The sequence below is a fragment of the Wasmannia auropunctata genome, unplaced genomic scaffold, assembly GCF_000956235.1.
Source record: "Wasmannia auropunctata unplaced genomic scaffold, wasmannia.A_1.0 LD333475.1, whole genome shotgun sequence".
In the NCBI taxonomy this organism is placed as follows: domain Eukaryota; kingdom Metazoa; phylum Arthropoda; class Insecta; order Hymenoptera; family Formicidae; genus Wasmannia; species Wasmannia auropunctata.
In genome coordinates, this window is record NW_012029415.1 from 74,045 (window position 1) to 92,194 (window position 18,150).

Sequence of the window (18,150 nt, forward strand, 5' to 3'; positions counted from 1 at the left end):
TGACCTGCATACGCGCGGTACGTGGATTATGTTCGGGACATAATACACTTTTCGCTTTTAAACACTGGCGAACGGATTTAAGAGCAGCACTTCATTTCCGAATATTTGCCATATTTATGGCAGCTATATACATGTGTGAAGCTCAAAGCTTTTCCGATTTTGTAAATGATGTAGCGAGAATTATTTTACATTTACTCTTTCACATGTTTTTCCCATTCTCAAGCATAGATATAATTCCTGTCCGAAAATCGAAATTAAATTGACTAGCTTAATTAAATGCAGCTTTTAAACATTGTTTTAAACACTGTTTTTGTGCTTTGTGCAATAACAAGAAACATCATAATTTTTATATACTCGGGCTCGGGGCTGCACTTTCATCTACGGATCCATTCAGCAATTTGAAGTGGACTTAATAAAAAATTAAAGATAGGTCTTAAGAACTTCCAAGATTTAATAAGAGATACAACGGGAGGCATAAGAATGTACATCCTGTTCTATTTAAAGATTAAACATTGACCGACCTTCTTCCTTTCCTTTTAAAAGTAACTGAATTTTTCATTGCCATAAACCGAAAGCTCTTCCTTTCCTCTACGATGAATTTTAATAAATGGGAATACAGATATTTGTAGTAGTTACTAGTAGCAGAACTAGATTGATAATCTCTTTCGACTGATGGGAACTTTTTGATACACATAATATATATGAACATACTTTATAAAATGTTTTTCAATTAACTAATTATTCTTTTCATTTTTAAAATAAATTATAATCGTGCGTTTTATTAAACATTCGGTTTGTTTTTTCTGGTAAAGCAAATATAACCAATTAGACGAGAACGCATTAAGCAACATTGTCGACTTTCTTTCTAAAGCATCGTAGGGAATGATTGGTGGTAAGGTGCTTTCGTGTTGCAGTAACGTTACGATTAATCACCCCCAGTGGCCAGCGGGGTACGACCGAATTAAAGCCAATGAGACTTTATGGTGCTTTACCGGGCAACACTCTGCCGTTTTTCTCCGTTTGCCCTTTAGTCCGACTCGTTTTTATTTTTCGCTGGAATTTTCGGAACGACGAACTCCTGCACTTACTTCGTTGCAGAAAAACGACATTTTGCAAGCGTGCAACTAGACTATTTTGTATTTAACGGAAATACATTAAGCTTTCGATTAAGTTTGTATCTATAAAAAGTTTCCAAACGAAGAATAGAACTTTTGGGAAGAGAATCTCGTAAAGAGTAGAATATCTTTTGAAACTTATTTAAAGATTTTTAAAACTTTATTCCCGGAATAATAAATGTAACATAGTTCAATGTGTTTTCTATTAGCAGTTCTAATAAAAGGAAGCTATGTATTTCGCTAACGAGCATTTTGTTCACGTTGCCGCTAATATTGGTCATTTATTCTTAATGAAGCTTATCGTCGTGCTCACTTCTCGGATGAATTAATGATATATCGATTTCCTTTTGGTTAATAAAAGTTGTAAGAGTTGTAACCGTAGATAAAAAGCGACGAATAGATTTTTTATTTTGTTGAGTGGATTCTAAAAGAATTTATAATCGTTATTCATATTGTTAAACTTTTAGTAAAGCATTGATAACTTGCTTTCTGAATTATAATGATATATCTACTGTATATGTTGTTTGACAGACAATTCTATTTGAATTATATTACTAAGAACAATTATATTATTCTTGACAATAATTAATTCAAAACTCCAAAACATATAATAATGCCTTTTTTATGCATCTTTTTTAAGAAATATTGATAATATTCTTAATGTTCACATAAAATAATCAAATAAATAAAGAAATAAAGAAATAATTTCTTTTATACTCATTTGGCTATGGAGATCATTGTATTGATGAATACTTCACAGCTTCATCTGTTTGCCCGTGCTGTGAGGACTTTGAAATTGGAGCAAGCGTTAATTATTGTCTAATTAAATGTCGCGCGTCGAGCGATAGCTTCTAATCATGTTACGGTAATTATTTCGTAAAATCCCCACGACGGTAGCGTTGATTCTATTCGGGATGCGGATGGAGAGGTAAATCAATAAGGTAGACGTAAACTAGGTAGCATGTTACGTAAATGTTATTTCTCAACTCAGCTTGCTATGTTGTTCTAATAAAACAATAGTAAACAATATGAAAAATTGTGTAATACCGATATTCGTCGATATTTTAAATAGCACAATTTATTTGTTGAAAATAATAAAATCTTTATATGTAGAAATCATTTCTTGAATAAAAGTAGTATGATGCAGAATAATATTATTTAATACAAAAGAATTTGAACTAAAATGCCATGGAATAGAATATTCCATTATTAGAGTGAAATATTTGAATTTTTTCAGTGTGATAAACCTGATAAATTTTTTTAAATTTGTCTATTCATCTTTCAAATGAGGAATATACAAAAGAAATGTCAATTATAAAACTTTTATATGAAGAAGAAACAGGAGGAGATATTATATAAAAATGTTATATGATGTTATAGAAAAGATAAAATAAATGCTGTCGTAAAATATGAAGCGCACTATTTTAATAATAAATTATAATCGAGTACACTAACTGCTGTAGATAACTACGATCCGCGACCTCTCGCATCGAGAGTTCAAGAGAGAACTCACGAGGAACATGCTGAATTAATAATAGTCCAATTAATAACTCCTCGAAACCCCTGACGTGGTCTCCCAATTAATCGACGATAACGTATGCCCCCCTCGAGAATATCGAACGTTGAGATTGCTACCAATTATTAAGCGCGATACGCATATCTTTATTGATCGCAAGTATAACGAAAAAAAAACGTGTCATTCATCATTCGCGTGCAGTCCGTATCGAATTATCAATTACTTGATAATAATCTGTCCATTTGTTCAATTTTTACTATTTGACGTAATCCCAGAGAACAAAATTGCTAACCTTATAATAATTAATTTTCTAAAGTATATTTTTGATTCTATTTTCCCTATAGAGTACCCAGACAGCACACAGAGCCCAAAAAAATTTATTAATATATTCAGTTTTATGTCATCAATTCTGAGTTCATTTTCAGATGTAAAAAGAATCCCTTTTAGAAAAAGAATTCTTTTTGCATCTGAAAATAAACTCAAAATTGGTAACATATAACTGAGTTCTTTTTTCACTCTCTGTGCTATCTAGGTATGTATTACCGACTGCTACAACCGGGAAATTTTTTCTCCTTTTGACGAACTCAAGACTAAATTTTCTATGTGGCTAAGACTTGCCATTGTAAGCTGTTATAAAGGCAAAAATGAAAAAAATTTGTGGAGTTGCCCGACAACCCGCTGGGAACAAAGGGTTAATTATTTTGCGGCGCGTGATGTAAATTTACATTTTTTTCCTTTCACGTACGAAAAGTGTCCGCACTCTATGTACATAAAATACTTTCAAAAAAATTTTTTGCATCACCAAAATGTGAAAAATTAAATTTATATCTCACTGCGCTTTTCAACGGCAAATTGTTCGTATTTTAACGAGCAGATACCTATGTGTTAGATATCGTCTGTGGCACGGATATTTGAACTCGTCGAAATTATAATGACTTTAGTGGTCACATTAATTACATTACTAATTGCTAAATGTCAATGCAACAATAGAAATCTGTTCATCCGCGAACAAATAGCTATTCTATTTGCGTTCTGCCTCTTCTATACACTTTTGTTTCTCCGTTAACTTTTAATATGTTCGAGCATAACGATCAGCAATTAGCAATGATTGGCATCTGCATGACGCTCGATGCAATCGTCAAAACATTTATGACCCGGGGAAATCGGTGGCAATGCAATTCGAATCAAAGAGGATTTGCGGATCTAATTGAAAAGGCGGGCAATCACGGTGAGTTGCCACCGTTTAGAGAAATGGTCCGAATTCGTGAACAGTAAAATGCAGAAATAATAGTCGAAGTCGCTCCTCCATTAAAAGAGCAGTTTTAATGCTGTAAATAACAAGCTCGCTTTTGTTGCGAGATCGCGGTATGAAAAACTAATCATTTGTTCTTTTTCTCTTTTTTACGCGAAAGAAATTGCGCTAATAAAGCGAAAACTAGAAACAGAGTAGTTAATATATAATCTGATTTTAAATACACGCACATAATTAGAAGTAATTTATTTCGTGAAATGGGAAACTGATTATGTTACTTCATATAACCATGAAACGAAATGTAGAGCGGCCGTACTTCTCTGAAGTACACTCACAGTATTTTCTCCGAATCGTATATAGCTGTTTCACGCCAAGTCTCTTTATCCTTCCGGCACTGCTTGTTTGGAGACGACGTTTTTGAAAAAGCACCCCATCGGGCACGGGAAGGGAAGAGCCGCTCAAACAAAGTCCACCCGGCAGCGTGTTTTGTCTGCGTAATAACTTTTTCGTCGGGAGGTTAGCGGTTTTTAGCGGCAAGGGTTCGATTCGCGGCGGATACATTTTTCACGAGCGCGTTGTCTCGGCGCCTCTCTCTCCTTTCTGCAGCTGAACGGGGGGAGGATGATGGCCGCGGGGACAAAAACAGCGGTTGGCGAATACGAGAGAAAACCCCCCTCGCTCGTAGGGATAGGAGAGCGAGAGGGGGCGCGCAGAGGGGCGATATTACCCCAGCCAAAACAAACCCACTCGCGTAACCCGTGGAAATTACCCTGGGCATACATTGCATCGCCGAGGTAATATCGAGCTCGATGTAACGGTTGCACGAACCACTCGCCGCGTATTAGTGCGTGGCTTCGGACACGCCTATGTCGCCTTTATGTCTGACACTCACCGTTTTTACGCCGTTTTTTTTTCTTAGGAAACGCGATATATATCGCGGTCGGCGCGGTTATCGCTTTCTATCCGGATGGTGCTTTTCGATCGTCGAGCGATTGCGTTTCTTGACTGAATCGAAAGTATAATTCAATCATTATTTTCAAGTGCGACTCCGTCGTCTGTGTTGTGAGGAAAAATAGACGATTAAAACTATAATTTCCTCAGATAAGAATATCTTAGCAAACATATATTTTAACACCCTGGCATATTGAAACGTTTCTAAACTGTGCAGTAACATTTATTAATTTGCATAACGGTACTATTTTTTGTGGGTTTTAATATATTATGTATGCTAGCTATTCATACGCATAAACTTAAAAAATATTCGCCCGCTACTCTTTAATATCACCAGTACCGAGAGTAACGTACGTATATAGTATGTCTGTTATCGTCCAGAGCCAGAATATTAATAAACTTGGCACACACCGACTATGTAAAATTACGCGCATTACCGTTGTGACGCTGTAACAAATTGCCGCTGTAACTGCAAAGAAACGTTCGCTCGCATCATGTAATGCTCGCGCCATCGTTTCTCGTGTGCATAAATCAAATGTCGCTGTATACGAGATAAAGAGTTTGTAGCAAGCATTACGCTTTTCCATTAACTGTCCACGTGGACTGTGCAGTAAACGCGTATTTTTTTTGCATTTCACCAGATATTAATTAATCGCGTCGCGATACTTAGAGATAAAGAAAACATTTTTCTCCCTTTCTTCGTTATGCGTTTCTCAATTTAGAGATTCCAACTTTTATCTCTTCAGAATATTTTAGTTTAATTCTTTCGTTACTCTTCAGTATCTTCCGCGATGTAATCATATGCTGCGTTTTATCTAGCAATCGTTCGCACGACATTTTGCAATCGCGGAACGTATCGTGATTTTGCGGTGTACAACACGAAAATCCCGACTCTCACCGTATTTCTGGTAATGCTCTCTTCGCTGCAGTCCGCATTATACTCACTCGCTCTCACCGCTCGCGGCACTCATTCTCGTTTGTATCTGCATGTCGCTTCCGTCATGGACCCGTCTGCAGTCAGCGAGCGATTCGTGGTGGTTCGAAGCGTAGAATTGAAATCGTAACGACAGCCAAAGTTACATCTCTCACTCTCGTGCGATTCCCGCGAAACTCGACGTCCGTGCATTTCGAATCGTCGAATACAGAGAGTGCACTCTGGGAAACTAACTCGCGCGCAGGTGATTTCGAAGCTGTGAGGAAAGTGTAGGGGTGTGGGGGGGGGGCAGGGAGGAGGATTGGGGGCACAGCGGTGAAAAGAGGATAGCCACGTTGACAAGAATAATGCGATGCAGGACGAGGAAGGAAATTCGAAACGAAAAACCTTTTGCACGATATATTATCGAATAAATAAATAAATACTTATATATTATAAATAAATAATTGGAGAAATATTATATAATATCAGGTACATCAATATAATAAAAGAAAAAATATAATCTGTAGATAATTAACAAGATTAAATAAAGAGATATAATAAACCTGCGCGAGTCAGAGAGCGCAAGAATGATTGGATGAACGGGAAGGGGGTATATAAAATGAACGCTGAAACGATAGGGAGAATGGCGAGGGGCAGTGCCGTGGTATAAATCTCGTCGCTATTTACGTAGGATATATTTGTACATTCATTTGCCACGGAGTCAGATGTCGCAGGCTCGTGGATGAGGGAGTCACGAAGTGAGAGCAGACGGTGCAACCAGGGTCGGTTCCGGCCTGGCTGGGGGCGTAAACACAAATTTGAAAATTTTCTCCGGGGTCCCCCTCGCGTGCAAACGACACCCGCCGTTCATTAGCGCCCCATGTCGCCCGAAACCTAATCTACACACTCTCATATACGCACACACGCTTACAGGATCGATATATCGCGTAGGACTGAGTACGCAGTGGAGCGACGAAGGGCGCTCGTTATTTACTCGACAAACTCGAACAAATCGCATAAATTTGCGCGATCAGTTTTTACTCGTCCCCGACGATTATCCCGAGTATCGCGATCGCGTTCCCCTTCGCTCTCCTTTCTCGCTTAAATTTATATGTTTACACGGATCACTTTAATTATTTTTAACTATATTTATTTTGCAATAACTTTAATATTAAATATTCAATTACTTTATACTTTATTTAATTTACATATTTGTGTTTCTTTTGCACGTGCCTCTCAGAAAATTAATGAAGAACTTCTTCTCACTACTTCAAAGAACATCATTACAGTCTAAAATTTTAAAACAAAACTGTGTCTGCAAAAGAAGAAAAAGAAAGAAATGAAATTTGATAGATCAATCTCATTTAAGGTGGTTTTATCGCTCAACGCCAACTCGATAGTGTCACATAAACGTCACACAATCGCATATGTACAGTCTGTGCAAAATGTTTTTATTGAATTACGCTTATTTTTATTGAATTATTAGTTATATGGAGGAACTAACTTTTGACTGGGACTTGCTCGATAAAACCACCTGAATCTCATTGTCTCTCGTTATCACATTAAGATTCGCATGTTAGCGATTATATCGTATTTGTGCATCTTGTATCTCGGTGCGTTAGAAATACACCTGCGTCTCGGAAACGTGTACCGATAATTTGAGCGTATGTCAGGTAACGTTTGTAGCCATAGAATAGCATTTGAGTTAGTGGAGTTATTACTTCGCAAACAGCGCTGTAACTCCCCGAGTGAGCCATGACTTCGTCTCTCTGGCTCGTCTCAGATCCCGAGTAACTGCATAAAGTTCTATGCATCGTGTTTAGACATCACGTCATCGTACAGTCATACTGGGAATATGTAATTACGCTGAATCACGCGACCTGAAAACACGAACCAATGTTAATCTCCGAAGTAATATTCATTAATTCATTTTGCAAGACGTTAAGGACCTTGAAGACAGGCTGATATGCTCCGTTTAATACCCTGCATGTGCGCGGTGCATGCATAGAATAGTAATATAATTAATTGTAACAAAAAAGAAATGTAAGTTTTTTCACGGATATATTTTATGACAGAATGTTGTTATGGTGCATCTCTTTTATGTCGCGACTTTTCAGCATTTGCATTTTTAAAGGGAAACGTTTACCATTTCTATTACGTATATCAGATGAATGTGCGAATTTTCGCGTTTCCGACATAAAACATCTCTGCATAAAACATCGTATAATCTGAGGTTATTTCAATGTTGAAGGCTGTTGCAATATGAAATAATTCAGATTGTTATTAAAGTATCCTAAGACCTTTCGACACGGGATCTCCAGGGTAATCTGACCCGCCGCTGATCGTTTCACAAATTCACGTAGGTCGTAAAACTTCGAATTTTGAAGGGAAATAGACCTTTCCGTGGTATTTTCACATTAAAGCTCGAGAAGTTGCGCTCGGTCGCTTATCGAAAGGCACGGTTTGGTTGCACAGTTCGTCCGATTTAATTGACGCGGTGTATCGCGACGCGCGCTTGTGTTTGCGCCAAGTCAATAAAATTGGCACGGCCGTTTGTCCAAAAAAAAAAAAAAAAAAAACCAGCCCTGAAAGTTGACTGCAATACTGAACTCCATTAGGCACGGGCATCGCCCACTGACCCTTCTGTGAAAACGCTTGCGACGATTTTCATTAGCACAGCACATCGTGGTATCGTAATTTAGCGACCTCTGATGTCAAGGACTCTTTTAAGCTCGAAAAGAGGAAAAGAGGGTAGAGAAAAGAAGAAGAAGAAGAGAGCATAAAATGAAGGAACGAAAGAAAAAAAAGAGGAAAGAATTGAAAAAGACAAAGCAAAGAAGAGGATCGGAAGCGGAAATAAGAGAATAAAATGGAAAATTATACAGGGTATTTTATGACGAGCTTAAAAGTCGTAATAATTTGTTATTAATTTTGATGAGACATTCTGCATAGACCGTTAAACGTTATCAGTTTTATCCTTATCTAATGAATAATGAAAGTACAGTCGGAATTGCATTTCGGTATATACAATTTCTATCCGACCGTTTAGACGTTGTTTAGAATAAAGGGTTTGCCCAAAACCTTCCGCTTAAGTTCCTTGTTACGCGAGCTGGTTAATGTTTGTTACTGCGTTGCCGCTACATCGCGCGTGAAAATACCGAGTAGTTCCAGATGGGTCCTCATGCGAGAGGCCAAATAGAGAGCGGCCTCTGCTTGTCGTCCTGCGTCCAATTGGCGGTCGCGCGAGGACTCGGTTTGTAAGTTTAAACTACTCGCATGCATGTCGTATGACTTGCGTTAAATCGCTTGACGTTTGTCGGACGATCTGCCTGTTAATGCGCACTCATTAGTCTCCTTTTACAATTAGTCGTGCGACTAATTGGCCTTTCCCAGTGATTTCCCTGAATTGGGATGTTGGCTAATCGGTTTTCAAACCCGGCGGGAAGGGATTTTCGTGTAGAGATCGGACGAAATCTCCCGGCGGAAAACGGGAATGTCGTCCGTTAGTCACTTCATTATAGATTTGATATATCAGATGGATGATTAGAATTGATGGTAAGGATTGTCGATCGTCGATCAATATCAAATTTCCGAACTGACATTGCGCAGCGTTATTAGACCGTCGTCTCACCCTTGCGAGGAATTACAGCGGATAAAGCTGCGAGTGCATTAAGCACATTCGGAGTACGCTCGTGTCGCTCGTCTCGACGAGAAAAGGCGATCCATCATCAAACGGTTTTAATTTCGAGCTGCGTCGTCGCGTTGTAATTTCGTTCATAAACGTTTCGGACGGTTAGGACGTAGCGCGTAGCGTGCACTTTCTCAGTTTTGAGTCGATCGCAAGAACGACTAGAGGCATCTCCGCGCTGCACTGCACTTGCGACGGCATAATGCCCGCTGTCGAGTAATGGCAGAGTCGTCGGCTTTTGAAGTGCTCCTACTTACAGAATGGCGTTGTAACTTGTGCGGGCGAGGCATCGCGCAGATGCTCACCCTCGTTCCTCGTCTCCACTCTTCTACCGCATGTGCGTCGTGTCGAGGATCACCTCGTCATTCATTCATGGCAAGAGAGAACAGCACGGGACACCCGTTGCATATATAGGCGACGCGACGTGGCGCGCGGCTACGCCGGGATGAAATACCCGCAGTAACCGTTGTTCGTGAGCGGCCCCGTGTAAATTAATTCTGTAAACTTTCCGCGCCGTTGCCGTATCCGCCATCGTCGTCGCTCGCGGACTTGCGGGAGGGTTGTCGGACTTACAACACAACGCCACCGTAAATATGTATTATGTAAATTATTAATTACCGATGCCGTCGCGCGCGCTTCGAGAAACAATGTTTCGCTCGCTGCCAGTCTAGTCTCTTACATAGTTACGACTAACGAGTCATAATTGAAACCGGGAGCTTCCAGAGGTGTTAGGAGCCAACAAGTTGGCTTGTAACATTGAATAAGTGTTTACGTCTACGGTTGATCTTTCATTTAATTGCTTATCACGATCTTCTGTTTATGAGAAGAAGCATTATAATTAGAATTTATGAATAGATCTCGTCTGTTCTTTTAGAACTCGGTTTGTTTTTAATTTAAATAACATCGTGAAATAAGAACATTTCACAATTTATGATCTCAAAAGCTTTAATATGTGATTCAATTATCAAGGTAATATTATCAGGGTGTAGCAATAGAAAAATCGATCGACAGCATTTTCCTCGTTTCTTTTTATCATCTTCGATTCGTTCTTCGGGAGTTATAAGGGAGTTTTAGAGTGACGCTATAGTTAAATCGTCACTCTCGTACTCGATGAGGAGGGATTTTCGGATCTGATTCCGGGGCTGACGTTTCGGGAAGAGGTCGAATGAACGCATTTCCGGAAGCGCTCTAATTTTACGTTGCGGCAAGCAGCGTGACGCTCGTAAATCTGCGGTTACTGAGGTCCGCTGGTGACGCCGCGCTGCAGCGCGTCTACTATTTCTCTCTGAATTACCCGACGCCGTTGGCCACGTCGTTGACTATCGCAGTCTGCCAACAAGCGATATCTGTCCTTGCAAGAGCCGCGGATACGCCGCACGCACGTGCAATGCGAATGGATGTTTGCACTGGTCGGTGCACGTCCGACTCGACTGCGCCGGTGTAATTCTGCGGCGTTATCACTTTTTGCTTATTTAGAGCGTGGACGACGAAACCACGGACTCCAAATTTCGGTTTATAACGATCGGGACAGGTTTTGGTGCGGCGATGGGCAAGCGACGGAAGGCAGGAACAGTGGCGGATCCAGAGAGTTGTTTTTTTTTGGGGGGGGGGCGGTATGACGAAATGTGAATATTTAGTTATTATTGTCATTAATGTTATTTTTAATAATTTTTATTATTTAAAAAAAAATTGAGTAAATATTATTTAGTCTCGAATAATCTCTGGTAATTTTTTTTGTCAATTTATTTAAAACCGACTTTTTTCAATATACGAAATATATTTGGAGAGGCAATCGCGACGTGGTCAATTGCAACGCGCGGGCAAATTGTGACGTGGGCAATTGCAACGCGTGGACAAAACACAACGTGGGCAATTGCAACGCGTGAGCAAAACGCGACGAACTATAAGAAACATGTTAATTTTCCGCGACTTGTCTCGCGAATGACTGCGACGCCACGAAATGTGTGGAGTACACGAGGATGTCTAATTAAAGAAGACCAAGTAGGGCAAAGCTGGATAGAGAAAGGTTACCTTTTTCGCGAAAAATAAGGAAATGCAATAAAAGTTTGTGCGGCGCCACTCTTGGCGCACACAAACTCCGCGTTAATTTTTAGTGGTACGTCGTAATACTTTCCGCAAGCATAGGCAAATACCTAGCTTGATCCGCTTACTCGTTTCTATTTGCTCCTACCATTATCTACACATGCAACAATTAAAATTAAATTTGATTCATTATTACGTAATTTAAATTATTTTCCTCTTTATTTATGCAATCAAATATATGTAATAATAATTAACATTTTGATATTTCCTTTGCGACTTTGAAAGCTTCGAGCAGTTTAATGATAAAAAGTAAATTAAATGCAAATATGTATATAAATTATACGCTTTTATTAATTACTTAATTTACTAACGAACAGTTATTAAATTAAATGCAATTATGTGTGCAAAAATTTCAATATTTTATCTTTGTAAGGTTAATGTATCAAACGATATTTCTGCATTTATATACATCATCTCTTTCATATATTTTTATAATATATTTATAAAGTATGTTAAAGATATTACCTGACAAAGTAATAACGTACAGTACACTGAGAACATGTTCTCACGCATGCATGCGCCATATGCAACAAAAGGGTCGATAAACTTCGCCTCTTAGGGCCTCGATTATCGTTTGTTACAATGAATGCTGAGTTATTAACAACGCTGGTATATCGTTCACAATAGTAAATGCATAATTACGTCGGAAACGACATTACGTAAGTACAACAGCGCTCGTAATTACTGACATTCGCGAAATAATTAAACGTTTAAATCGATCAGAATTATCGCAATATGCTCGTAATGCGCGTTAACGATATGCATAATCATTTTACATATTCATTACGTGTATAATGTTTATAATACGCATCGATAAATCCCCGGTGAATGTTTCTACATACCGTTCGTTATGAAGATTTTTTTTATCATGCAGATGAGGAAGATTGAGATGCTGTTTTTTACACGTGCCTTTAATTATTGTCTGTAAAAATTGTGCACGGGGAATTTTAATCTCAAATATTTTTGCAAGATGAAATAAATATGAACGAGCATTTTCATCAATTATATCCGTCCTTATTGATTACCAACGAACGGTTAATGAGTATTGAGTTTGAAATAATCAAAGCTTTTATAGCAACTGTATACAATTCGATATAAATACGAACAATTGATGTGCAATCATTTGAATATCATTAAGTGCTTACCGTTAAGAAATACCAAATATCACTCGAAAGAAGCAAAATTTTAATTCTTCCGTCGACCTTTCTCTTTTCAAACTAATTTATTATCCTTTTTATCTTTGTAATTTTTTATTTTTAAACTTTATTTTTCGTGCCAAAATTTTGTAAATTTTTAAAAACAAATTAATGACCATTGTCGTGTTCATTTCAATCGGACATCTCGTATCTTTAAATGATTGATCCTGCAGCTCTATCGCGTTCGATAGCCGGAAACATGATCGCAGGCTGAATCAGTAATTCATCTCGCGTTCACGACTTTTTTGCGTGCTCTGGCGTGCGTACGCAACGCAAGGCAGAATGTGTTCCACGCTATTCCGCAGAGACAAGCGCAACACCGCAAAGCCACTCCTATATCACCTCGCGGTTTTGGTTAGAGCGTTAGAACAGAGGCAGAGCGAGAGAGGAAAATGTGTATCACTCGCACACTGCGGATAGTGCAGCAAAGAGAAATGGTAATAAGAGCGCCGGCTCTCTGAAGAGGCTGCACTGATGAACTATTCTTGAAATGCATTAATGGAATGTCACGTCAAATTGAACCCATTTGCATTTCTCGTCAAACTACTTGGAATGCAATTTTCATTTATGGCTTTTATAGATTTATTTCCTAACTTATTATGCTCAGCTAATGAAGCACCGAAATGGATTAAACGTTACAAATGAGAAATTAAAAAAATGTATTTTCTTAACATATAAATTATAATAAAATGTATTTTTTAATTTAATCTGCATATGATAACAATTCAAATACATAAAAAAAAAATTTTTAAATTAAATAAAAATATGTTTAATTCTAATAATAATCAACGCAATTTTAATTTTGCTAGAATTAGCTTATGCTCAACCTTAAAATCTTTCTCTAATATTATATTGTTATAAAAAATTGTGTTGTTGTATAACGTGGCCACTATTTTTGTAAATATTCCTCGTTATCGCCAATTACAATTAATTGCGATCGTTAGCAGGGAAACGAGCTTCTCCTCGCTACCGGCGCATCGATTGCTCGACAGTTCCCATTAATCGGATTTGCCCGACATAAAATCTGTTAATACCAGTGGGGTCCGCGGTAATTAGCAGCCGGTGGCCGGCACTGTAATTTAATAATTGTCGCTAATTTTACATCGTTTACTTGCCGACGAGGATGGGAGGGGGAGAGAGAGTGAGAGAGCGGCGAGAAACGAGTGGAGTTCGGCGTTTGCATCGGATGGAGGGGGGAACTGCTTTTCTCGTAACCACCGCGTTGGTTAGTACGTCGATGGTTAGAGAACCGTGACAAATTGCAACGTGGGCGGTGGTATAGCCGATCGAAACAGCCGACGGTAGAGGCGGCCAACGAATTTCGCGAAATTGGAAACTGGAAAACCGATCCAGGAGGGACGGGAGTTTCCAGATTGACACGTGCGCGTGTTAAACCACCATGTATAAATTCGCCGAGCTCATAATTGAATAACGACGTTAAAGTCCGTATCGTCAACGGATTATACATGCAGCCTGCAATTCTTTAGATTCGATTTTTTGAATAATTCTTCGATTTTTTGAATGAGTATTTGCACGGGCATTTATCTCTTTTGCTTTTCATCTTTTTTTTTTACACAGTTTAGATGAATGATACATAATTTCATACAATATATTATTAGAATTTTTTGTGAAATATTACGTAATTTTTTAGCTTTTGATATAATGTTAAATATTGGTAAACAATTTTAATAAAAATTTACGTATATTTCTTGGAATTTTTTATAATTTTTTCATATGCGATAATTCAATTATTTATAATTGTGGCGTTGAGATTTTTATCGTTGCAGTCCATATTAGAGCATATAACATTAAGCAAATCATCTCCGATTAATTGTTGTCATTAAATTTTCCATCCGCGCATCACTCGTGCATTCGAGAATTTTGCATACGTCACTTCCTTGTCCATAATGTAGCTTTCCATTACGCGTTACCGTAATAAACGTAATTTAATAAAGTCCCAGTTCCGTACCATTGTGAAATTACCAAGGTATGTATGAGTTTATCCGATAATCGTTGCTTTCGTAGCGGGGTTATTCAGACTGGAATTATGGTCAAGCTGCGACGCCGCGACGATAATGAGTCTCGTAGAAATTGTAATATTATTTTTCTTTAACACTCGATAGTTTGCTTAGTTTTGTTACCAACGAATTGCCCTCGTTAAATAGTTTATGTTGCGTATTCTGAATATGGGTGAATATAATAATCTTACGGACAGCGGACAGTCGATTTAATATGCAGTTTTCAATTAGGAGTTAGAACAATTAATGTAATTTAATAAATATGAATTTTATATGGCATTTTCACTCCGTCATAAAGTTTGCACGTCAGTCTGATTGCCAGCCATTTTTTTGTTTTTACACACACATATATAGTGCACACTGTACTATATATTTACGAGTGTAGTTTATTTTTATGCAATATTTTGATTTTTCAATTTAATGGAGTTAATTGTGATGTATTATCTGTCACGTTCCTGTTACATTTTATTGAAAAACGATATGCCAAAGTGAGATATAGTTGCTTAAAATAGTAACTGTTAAAGCTAAAATTATTTTGGAACGTTTGTATCTGATTTCGTAAATGTCACTCGTCGAAATGGTCATCACTACTGATAATCATATTTGCAAGGTGTCGGCACATCGATAACGTCCGTCAATAAATTATTGGCGGTGCTTATCAACACCATGATGATTTGTGAACCGCGATGTGTCGAATACCCGATTGTGCATGCTTAAAACGAAAAATCCATTATCACGAGTGAGTGACATTTAAAAACGGATATAAATATAGATAGTTGTTATATCATCGATGCATTTCGTTAATTTTATTGCATCATCGAGTCAAAAACGATATTGTAGAAAGTAAATAAATATAATTATATATAACGAAAGTCATTATTTTAATAAGATTAAACTATTTTGTTAAACTATTAATTTAATAAGATTAAACTATTATATCGTCTATTATTGTATTAGTCTTAATATGAACTGACATTCATTTATTTAATTTTGTCGAATAACTCGGTGAATATTCAATAACGCAAATATTTGATAAAACAATAAATTTTAATAGCTTGCCATAATCGCTATACATATATACTATAGTTTTATACTCGTCAATTCCAAAAGTCGCAACTATGAACGTTACATGTTATCAGTTAATGTAATAGCTATATTAACAAGGGGATATACGCACGAATGTACACGTTGAATACACTTTGTTTAATAGATGCGATTATCCACGACCGATTTTAATACCAGTATCAAATCACGCGTATCAGTCGGATCTACGAATTTATACCCCTTCCGCTCTTCCTCACCCAGGGATAGAATGATATCGCATCGCGTTATTATCGCTAATCCGCTTCAGAATCGTTTTGTCGAAATCACAATGGTGAATTTTGTAAGCGGGTCGGCGGGTTATTGAATCAAAATCGTAATTTCCAATAACACTTTGCACGCGATCGCACGATTCCGCAGGGATGATCCCATGCTAAGCTCGATAATGCGGCCCGAAACTCGATTTCCGAGGTTATTGATATCGAAACTGCCGCTTAGGATTTTAAACTTCTGCATTCATACCACGATATCTCTCGTTACATCAAGATATTGTAGAATATACCGAGATTTGCAGCTTTCGCGGAATCGGGACAAACTTGATTTTTGTAGGAAGGTATAGAAATATTAAGCACGTTTTCGTCATTGTTAGATAATCAGTATCAATGGCTAATGAGATTTTTTATTTACGCGGAAATATGAATTAAGTTGTAACTTAAGTCTCTAGAGCTCCTCAAACTTTACAAAGTTTCGCTGTCATGTGGCTCAGGGAACAGTCATTAATGAAGTCAAACAAAGCGGAAATAAAAATTTACTTAGAAATCCACTTAACCTTAATCCTTAGATATCCTCGTAAGCTAATATTAATGTGCAAGTATATATAAATTTAGAAGAATAATCATTATGCACACACATCACTTGTCACCAGTATAATTATGTGAAATAAATAAAAAATATCCTAAGAAAAAGCGAAAAATGATACTTATAAAAAAAAACATGATTCCTGTTTAGTCTTATTTTCGATCTTTGTCAAGAAAGGAATTTGAAAGAGAGAGAGAGAGAGAGAGAGAGAGAGAGAGCTGGTTTTAGCCTGCACAAAGGATTAAATCATAAATAACGCGTCGGATTTTTCCGACACGCACGGCATTCAACTCGTTCTTTTCTCGCGACCTGTGAGAGCGAGTGCTCGAAAAGCGGTCGCCATACATTCATCGCGCTCGTTTATCACTGTCCCTGCCGCGGATTTCAACAATGAAAGTCATCGACGACGGAGAAGCGCTCTCGTTCGCGTGTCGGCGACAATAAGTGCACCGCGCGGGATGGCTATTTTTTTTTTTAATCGCATTGGAACAAACGTTTAACAATGCAATACGTCCTCGTGTCTTGCACTGAACGCGCGCGTACGATTGTGCGGCCGGTCGATAAAGTGCTCGCCATCGCAAGTTGCAATTTTGATTTCGCCGCCGGCTTTGAAGTGAAGTTGCTGCAGCTGTTGCAGCGGCCGCGGCGACGGCGAGCGTGCTCCACGAGCCGATGAAACGGAGAGCTAAATTCCGCGGAGTCCATAAATTTTTGCTTCGTTAGAGAGCGAGTAGCTCTCTCCGATATACGCGTATATCGGCGGAACATATTTCACGCGGTTCATACATGCCGGATGCGCGAGTACGGCGGCACGGTGAAAAGAGTTATTTGCAGGAAACATTGTTGATATGGATATGTCAAAGTTGCAACGATTCCGAAATGCATCGCGTTGCGTGTGCGATACTGTTTCGCTGCGGTAACGATTTTCCGATCGGTTTTCCATTTAATGAATACAATTCGTTGTTGGTGCAGGTTCTCTGCACCGGTGTGCGACGCGATAACGTGCTAATCCTTACGAGTTTGCTAATGTAATGTTTTGTGTAGAGAAAAATTTACTAGAAATTTTAAGGAGAGACAAGACGAAAAAATATATTTTATAGATTGTTACTATAAGACGCATATATTAATAATGGAAGAAGTAAGGGAATAATAGAAGAAGTCATTTCTCGTTCGTTTTTAATTAAGGAAATATTCGTTTATGAAAAATTGAAAGAAAATTGCTTCTTCACATTTTATGCTCCCATCTTCTATATTCAAGATCTGCATCTCCCCTTTCCTTATTCGTCTCTTTTATAATCCTTCGAAACATTAATAAGGGTCTCTGTCAGATAGAAGATGGCCCCTTATTTACTTTATGCATAATAACGCATAGAATAAATTATTTAATAACGAGAAATACCTCCTCAGACGTTGCTCGACGTTCTATTAAAAAATATTTTTTCTTCGTATCAATTTCAAATCGCGACCTTTCTTTCGAATCTACGTAGTCTCCAGCT

At 38.0% G+C, this 18,150-nt stretch overlaps 1 protein-coding gene and 2 long non-coding RNA genes across 5 annotated transcripts in view; 1 reads left to right on the plus strand and 2 right to left on the minus strand.

Annotated features, from left to right (window-relative positions):
* Positions 1-18,150, plus strand: part of LOC105460011 — a 186,073-nt gene that overhangs the window by 34,231 nt on the left and 133,692 nt on the right. The window lies entirely within an intron of this gene.
* The window catches only part of LOC105460010, a 161,157-nt gene that overhangs the window by 17,831 nt on the left and 125,176 nt on the right, over positions 1-18,150 (minus strand). The window lies entirely within an intron of this gene.
* On the minus strand, positions 6,929-8,245 carry LOC105460009. 3 transcript variants are annotated; one of them, XR_975752.1, is made up of 4 exons: positions 7,897-8,245; positions 7,472-7,630; positions 7,255-7,380; positions 6,929-7,065 (listed from the first exon to the last, which is right to left on the minus strand). It is a non-coding gene; the product is annotated as an uncharacterized LOC105460009 (long non-coding RNA). The 3 variants fall into 3 exon arrangements; XR_975750.1 differs by having other exon boundaries at positions 7,255-7,630; XR_975751.1 differs by lacking the exon at positions 7,255-7,380 and having other exon boundaries at positions 7,897-8,241.